The sequence below is a fragment of the Typopeltis vanoorti genome, chromosome 16 (assembly GCF_054136105.1).
Source record: "Typopeltis vanoorti isolate ZY-2024b chromosome 16, IOZ_Tvanoo_1.0, whole genome shotgun sequence".
Lineage (NCBI taxonomy): Eukaryota > Metazoa > Arthropoda > Arachnida > Uropygi > Thelyphonidae > Typopeltis > Typopeltis vanoorti.
The window spans coordinates 101926203-101934845 of NC_143564.1; positions in this window are offsets into that span (position 1 = coordinate 101926203).

Sequence of the window (8643 nt, forward strand, 5' to 3'; positions counted from 1 at the left end):
CTTATTCCTTGCCTCTTCTCTCCATGTGAATTTGTGCACATTTTTATGTTGGAACATGGTGTTAGTAATAACCAGTCCATGTCCTGAGCAGAAATCCAACAGATATTTGCCATTATTTTTGTATGTCTGACAATTATTTCCTACTCTGCTATTTAGATCCCCAACAAGGACCAACTTTTCCTTTTTCATTGTGTCAGTTGCTTTTTCTAAGGTCTCAAAAAATTCCTCCACTTCTACCTTAGTAGAATCTTCTGTGGGACCATAGGCACAAATAAGTCTCATTGTCCAGTTCCCCATTCTCATATTTGCCCACATTACTCTACTTGAGACTGACTGCCATTCAAGAAGATTAGCCTCCTATTTTGTGTTGAATACTATGGCTACTCCTTCTTTTCCTTGATTGTCATTTCCTGAATATAACATTTATTGTTCAGAAAGATCTGACCAGTTTTTGTCTTTTTTGTTTCAGTCACCCCTATTATGTAGATCTGGTACTTATCTAATTCATCAGCTAGCTCCATTTCTTTGCCATTCAGGCTTCTTATGTTGATAGTACCGATCTTTAACTCTGGTGATGTTGAGTTGGGGTGTGTTTTCAGATTTGTTCCAGTAGCTGACTTTTCGCTGTTAGCCCTAGTTCCCTGGCGAAAACAACGGGGGCCTTGTTTAACCAGGCAACGCCCCAGCCGGCATGAAACAATTTGGTCGGCTAAATCCCAAATTGCCAGCCCATCCTCGTTCGTTCAGTATCCAAGTAGATACCCAACAGGGTGCACCACGAGAAGGTGAGGATTGGAACATTAGGTCAGAAGCCCTGGTCGGTTCTCCACATTCCTTTAAAGGCTATGTGGAGGTCTCCTCTCAATTATACAGCTTTGACCCTTAAGCACCCCCGTCTTTTCCCCACCCTCCATAAATTGAAAAATTCCATCAATTGAAATCCTGTATGACTCTTTCAGAAGTTTGTAAGTCTCAATCATATCACCCCTCTTTCTCCTGTCTACAAATTCTCAATCTGTCTTCATAATCAGTATTCCACAATCCTGATATCATTTTTAACACTTTCCTTTGTACTATCTCCAATATATCAGAATCACAACAGACCTGTGCACAATAGTCCAAGTGAGGTCTTATCAAGGCCTTGCAAAGAGGCAAAATAACATCCTTATCTTTACATCTGAATGTTCGTTTCAGCATTGCAAATATTTTTTCAGTTGTAATATAAGGCAGATATTTTCTGTACTCTGTAAGCATAATATTGTTAGCACACATATGGATTATGCATCAGAAGACAATATAGAAGCTTGTTATAGAGAATAGGTTAAAAAAACAAAGATTGAATCACAGCACTGGAACCTCACTGTTGCACTAACCTCGTAGTAAAGAGGGAGATGAGTCAGTCTTTATCAACATACAAGTTGTGGATGCTGAGTGACCAATCACTACCCTCCACTGTGAGAACACTGCCTGTTATGCTGAAGACCAAAACAGTGCATATACTTCAAGACTATCATACTGTACCAACACTCTCCTTTGTACTCTCTCCACTATATCAGAATCATAACGGAAACCAGGAGTTCATACCTGCGCACAATAATCCAAGTGAGGTCTTATCAAGTCCTTTACATGTGAACATTTGTTTCAGCAGTTCGTTTCCTGTAACTGTTCCTTCAGAGGTGCATTGTCAGCAAAGTTATATGGACTTACTAAACGTTAAACATTCTCAGGCTGATTTCAAGATACTTTTTTTGTGTACCATGCAAGCAAAACATACTGGATGGCATGGTAAACTTACCAGAGAATGATTTCTAAATTCCCCAAAAATATATAAAATGTCTAATAAACAGGATGGCAGTCTGACACAAAGTGATGAAATTCGTCTTCTACCTACAAACAACTACAGATATCCATGCCCATGGCAGGCTTCAAACCTGCAGCCTGGTTGTATGGCCAATGCTGCTATAAAGAAAAGTACCTTATAAAATTGCCATTAAGAGAACAGAATTTGTTTTGTGATTAAATCATACATATAAATAGCAATATAATATACATAAATAAATAGTAATATACACTGATTACCTTTCCTACATGAAAATAAAGTTAAGTTTTTCTCTTGCTGTCATTCCTGGTAGACTGAATGGACAACGGCCAATCAGGAATGGATTACTATTCTATAAAAAGACTGCATTCAAATCTTGATGTGGGCATGGATGTTGGTGAATGGCTTTATGTGACAGAGGAATTTCATTACTCATTATGGGACTACTGCCATTCTGCCTATTGGTAGCCTGAAGTTGATTGAAAAAAATTGCGATATTTTATATCTAAGAATAGGATTCCTGAATCCAGTACTAAATATACTATAGGTTTTAGTCTTTCATGGATGGTAAGATTCATATTAAAAAATAATTCACCATCCAAAACACCTGTCACAATAAAAAAAAATATGCCAAACCAAATAAGCTCGCATTTTCCTGTAACAACAAAAGAGATATAGCTTTGTGCATCTTTGGGCTAAAAATTTCATCTTTGTTTAAAAGATAAGCTTTAAAGACTCATCATAACACTGATTATACTGATGTTTACTATAATGAATTCAAAGATCTCTTATTACTATACAATAGAAAAGGGCCATAGTAAAATTTCTATTGTTAATGTTACACAGAAATCCCCATGAGATCAAAGTCATTAAGAAGCCCAAATTACCCATTATCAATATCTATTATCCTTTCCTTCAACCCATCCAACTGTCAAAGCACTATGTCACCATACATTTTATTTTTTCACCACCTTTATAAGTATGTAACTTCCAGGAACGATCCCCTTGTTCTCTCTCATAATGTACTGAGAATTTCCTATGAAACTATCCCATAAAACCCTACTAGTCATATTTCTCCTTTCTGCATATCAACTAAACTTGGTAATCCACGAACTTTTAATCTATCCTTGTAGGTAGCATCCCACAGATCTCTCACCATGTGCCATATCTTATATACCAAGTATTATAATAAAGAGGGATAATAACTTCTTTAATCCTATTTGTCAGTGTGTTTAACATTCACATGACCATTTAAAGCTGTTTTATCCAGCTCTATATTTTTTTCTCCATTTATTTTATTTTTTAAATATTACTCTCACACTAGAGACTGCAAGGCCTGTAACAAATAAATGCTGCTGTATGGGCTGGGGTAAAGTGCAAATTTGAAGAGCTAGATGTTGTAATCTTTGGAGAATACTTCATGTGGAAAGCTGTTCCAGAAAATGAAGGTAGATGGAATACAAGATGAAATGGGAGGAGGATGACAGATACCAGTTCTGCTGAACAGCACACATGAAAATATCTGCAAAAAGTGACACTCTGCAGAAAATGCCTATCTTTGAGCAGCTGGAATCTGTGAAGGGGATTGTGTCAGTTAGCAAAAGTAGCCTCTTCTGGATAACATCAAGAATTTTTAGGTTTATTTTGGTGCACTGCCCCAAATGTGAGAAGAGTATTCCAGGGTTCAGCAAAAAAGGGTGCCGAGCCTTTTTGGAAGCTGAGTATACCATAGAAGTGATGTGATTTTGTCAGGAAAGGCTAGGAATAAGGGTCAATCAAAGAAGAGATAGTCTTGACTGTTAAACTGAGTGTTATCAAAAAGGTAAGGAGAGAAGAACTAAGGGATTTTTTTGTAAGCATTGATAATGAATAGGTCGTTACTGTCCCTTTGAAAGATTACACGATGTGAAGTAGAGATTAGTATTTAGAGCACTTAATCTAGATCTTGAAGCTTGAAATGTTTGAGCATTGCAAGGTTGGTCATATGAATAGGATGAGTGAAGTGCTGTAGACAAAGTTTGAGATTAGTGAGAAAAGGTCATTTATGTATATTAGGAAGAAAGAGAGTAGGTGAAATAACAGTCGCTTTAGTTCAAAAATATGAAGAGAGAAAACCCTCTACAATTGCATGCAGTGAACAGCCAGTGAGAAAACTGGCAATTCAATTACAAAAAGAGGAAGGCAAACCATAAGACAGCAGTACTGAGAATGTCTTACTACCAAACTTAAAATGACTTGGATGTCAAGTGCAACTCAACTATTTTTCCATATCTTTCCATGACACATGTCGCGTGGAGGAGGACAAGCAAAGAGATTTGCTGTGGATATCTATTCTTCCTCTTCTTCTGCAGCTTCTCCCACTTAAGTGGGGTCACTGTTGATGATGAGTCTCCTCCACATCCTCCTGTCTTGGGCTGTCACCACATCCAAGTGGTGACAGCCCAAGACAGGAGGATATCTATTGGCAGATTTAATATTGGTGATCACTGATTAGTCATTAATTTTTCAGATGTAGAAAGAAGTTGATATGACTTCTATTAGTTTAGACAGCACTGAGGTAACATTTTTTTTTGCGTATGTCCTCTGATCCTCTAAACTTCAATGCTTATCTACTACTCCCAAACCTTATCAATTTCTACAGTCTCTGTAACTCAGTATTTTTTGTTCCAAATTTAATAATCTTACACTGTGTTAATAATCTTGCCTCTCCTTCTCCCACCTCCCATTTACCCAACTTGTCAGTGTAGTAAAATTATTCTACAAGATCTCTTTATCACCTTCATAAACTATCATTCCCTGTCAGTTTTGCATCAGCAGCAAACAGATTTTTCCTTCTCAAATCATTCCCTATGTCCGTAATGTACAAAATAAATAGTAATGAGCCAGGTATAGAGCGCTGCAGATCGCCTGCCTTCTACTGGATTTTACTCTGTCATGTTTACTTTTTTGATGTCTATCAACTGCTCTATTATCTAGCTTCTCAACCATTCCATTTACCCCACTTTAGGTGATACAGTTACATGCAGCACTTGTCAGATGCCTTGACAAAGTCCAGCACTATTAATGGTGTATCCATTCATGCAACTCAACTGTTACTAGTGAGTAAATTACTAAAACAAGACCTATCTTTCAAAAAATAATATTTCTCTCCATCCAGTCCTGAATTGTGCTCATAACTTCACTAGTTACTAAACCATCACCTCTCAGATTCCTAATCATTCAGATTTTGAAATCTCTAAAGCTACCCTGCAGTTTTAAGAGTAACTAGCAACTTCCTTTTTAAAACAAAAGGAAGCTTTATCTTCTCTGCATTGATATATTTCAGATAGGTTGATCTCTGGGAATGGAAAGAGAGATGCAGTCTAATCCTTTCAGCAGCCATCAAGAAAAAATCATTACAGTGGTATCTCGCTAATCCGAACCTCTTTAGTCCGAACCCTCCAGTAATCCGAACTGCTTTTAAATGTAATTTCCCAAAATTATGACTTTACCACATCAATAAAAAATATAAGTTTGAAGAATGTAACATTCTCAGTTGCTACTGCTTGGGAAGCCGTCTAACCTGAAGCAATTCGAGCGTCAAGGAAAAAACTGTGGCCTTCTAGAATTTACCAAGATAACTACGGTGATACACAAAAAGAGGAAATTCAAAACTTGCATAATTTGGTTAAAAATATAAATCCAGATGTTGAAATTTCACAAAAGATATTACGGAATGGATTACAGATAGAACCAAAAGTGAATTTGAAATCAAATCAGATGCTGAAATTATAAATATGACGCTACAGAATGAATTAGAAGACGATGACGATAAAGAACTAGAAGAAAAAAAAGTAAAACACGAAGAGGCAGTTGACAGTTTTAATACATGTATAGAATGGGCTAAGTAGAATGACATGCCATTCCACAAAATTTTATTGATAATGCAGCTCCGAGAAGAAACATTAAAAAAAAAGCAAAAGAAAATAGGTGACTTTTTTACAAAGAAATAAAAAAAAACTTCTTTTTTGTGTGTTGTGTACATGAAAGTGATATTTTTTACACAAATTAAGTTATGTACTGAAGTATGCAATTTTATTAAATCAGAATCCTCAACAACACAGGTACATACAAACTAAATATTTTACTAAAATAAACTTGTGTACTGTATTATTTTTTAAGTTTTACATTACAACAGTAGCTTTTTTTTTCTATCAGATACTTCATTTATTTACAGAATTAAATTGATGTAACATTAGGATCTGATTAATTTTGTCTAGTTATTGTTGTCTCTTGGGGAAAAATTCGATAATCCGAACTTTTCGATAATCCAAACAAGCACGGTTTTTATTAGTTCGGATTAGCGAGATACCACTGTATTATTATTAAGATAGACCTCCAGGGAGTCAGGGACTCATCAAGGGAAGCCACATACTACATACACCAGCTATCATACTTATTCTTGAATTTATTCATACTGCTTGCACTTGCCATCCAATGGCAAACCATTCCAATCCTGCACCACTCTATGAAAGAAGAATCTAGCTCTCACCCCCTTCTTAGCAGCATTCATTCTCAGCTTCCAAGGATGTCCTCTTGTCTATTCCCCACCCTCAATAAATTGAGGTTTGCTAGTATCTGCAGTCTACAAATTCTCAATCTGTCTTCATAATCAGTATTCCACAATCCTGATATCATTGTTAACACTGTCATTTGCACTCTCTCCAATATTATATCAGAATCACAATGGAGATCAGACCTGCGCACAATAGTCCAAGTGAGGTCTTATCAAAGCCTTGTAAAGAGGCAAAATAACATCCTTGTGTTTACATGTGAATGTTCGTTTCAGCATTGCAGTTATCTTTTGAGTTGTATTTGCAGTCTTTGCTGTATGCCCCTGAACTTCAACTTCCTATCTGCTAACACTCCCTAGCTTCATCAGTTTCTTCAAGCATAATCCCACCAATATAATACAAATTCGGATATCTAATCATGCCGAAGTGAATGACTTTACATTTACTGACATCCATTTTCCCATGCCCACAATTCCAGCCTATTCAAATCATTCTGCAAGTACTGCATACCAGCAGCATTCCTGATTATCCTACCTATCTTTGTATCATCAGCAAATAGCTGTATGTTGCTTGTCAAATCCTTCCCAATATCATTAATGTACAGATTGAATAACAGTGGACCAAGCAGCGATCCTTGTATTGTACACCACTGGTAACCTTAAATCTTGCAGACTCACATCCCCCATATATCACTTTTTGATATCTGTCAGTCAGCCATCCTCTTATCCACACTAATATTCTATAATCCAAACCTATATTCTACAATTTATGCAACATGCTGTATTCTGTCGAAAGCCTTAGCAAAATTAAAAGTATCATGGTGTATCCATTCCCTTTGTCTAGTTCAAAGGTAACATTGTTATAGAATGTGAGTAAGTTGCTAAAACATGACCTTCCCTTAGTAAACCACGTTGCTCATTTTTATTTATTCTTATGGCAAAAGCAGCTACAGATCAATGTCCAGACCAGAAAGCCAATCCAGGGCCTCATCTGTCACTTCATGGATGTCCTGGAGACCACAACATGTAATTGGTGCCTTGGGCAGTCATTCACAATATGAGTGATCGTCTGGGCCACAGGGGAACAGTCACAATAATGGTAGTCTGATAGTCTCCATTTATGCAGTAGGTAGCCACATCTGCCCTGGTTCTGATCCTGTTGATAGATGACCAAATCTTCCTAGGGAGGGCAAAACCAGGTTGTGGAGCACAGGGATCTTCAACCAGGAAACCATTTGTTGGAAGATTGCTGGACCAGTATTCTCTCCACATGTTAGGTGTGGATGGTAAGGCAGCTGAAGAGAGTTTGTCCATGGACTAGAAAGGGTTTCGTGATTTTAGGTGAATACTAGGTGGATTTATGAGAGTCAGGGGCAGGAGGGGGTTGCTCATTACTTTATTAAATACTTTAATCAAGGCTTATCTTCTCTGTATATTTGGTGGAGCAATGTTAGATATGATAGCCAGCCAGGGGTGAGTGGTGCTTCTCAGTGTCCCAGTAATTGTGTGCATGAGCGAGTTTAGCTGGGTGTCTATAATGTTAGTGTGCGCACTTCTTTCCCAGACAGGGGCACAGTATTCTGCTGCAGAGAATCCGAGGGCCAGTGCAGATGACCTTAAGACGTCAGCACCATCTCATCAAGCATCTCATGGCTTGCTGGAACAACCTGGGGTTGTTCCAGCAAGCCATGAGATATTGTTTCTAGCTTTAGCTTTGTTGGACAGGTTGGTGATGTACCTTTCATAGGTTAAGCTTTTGTCCAGGCTCACTCCAAGGTATTTCAGGTGAGGCTCATGTTCTACCATTTTGTCACAGAAAGAGAGGTTGAGGTGTCGATTTACCTCTGCATTGTTTAGGTGGAATGCTGTGGACAGAGTTGTTGTTGGATTTGGCTTCGGGTACCACTGCTTGAAGTACACCTTCAAGATGTTCAGGTCTGTGTTCAAGGTTGTTTCCAGGTTGGCAAAGGAGGCAGACTGGTTTAGGATAGCAAGATTATTGGCATATACATATTTGCTTGAGCTGGTATGTGGTAAGTCAGACATGTAGATGTTAAATAGTAAAGGGGATAACACAGAGCCCTGTGGAAGACTGTTGTGGAGGAATCTGGGCATGGTCTTTTTTCCACCAATATGGAACCGGATCTTTCTGTTGGAGAGAATGGATTCAAAAAGCTAGAGAGTTGTTTTGCACCTTATGATATTGCTTAGCTTTAGGAGGCCCCTGCTGCAGACTATGTCATAAGTGATATTAGGTCGATGAAAGTGACTC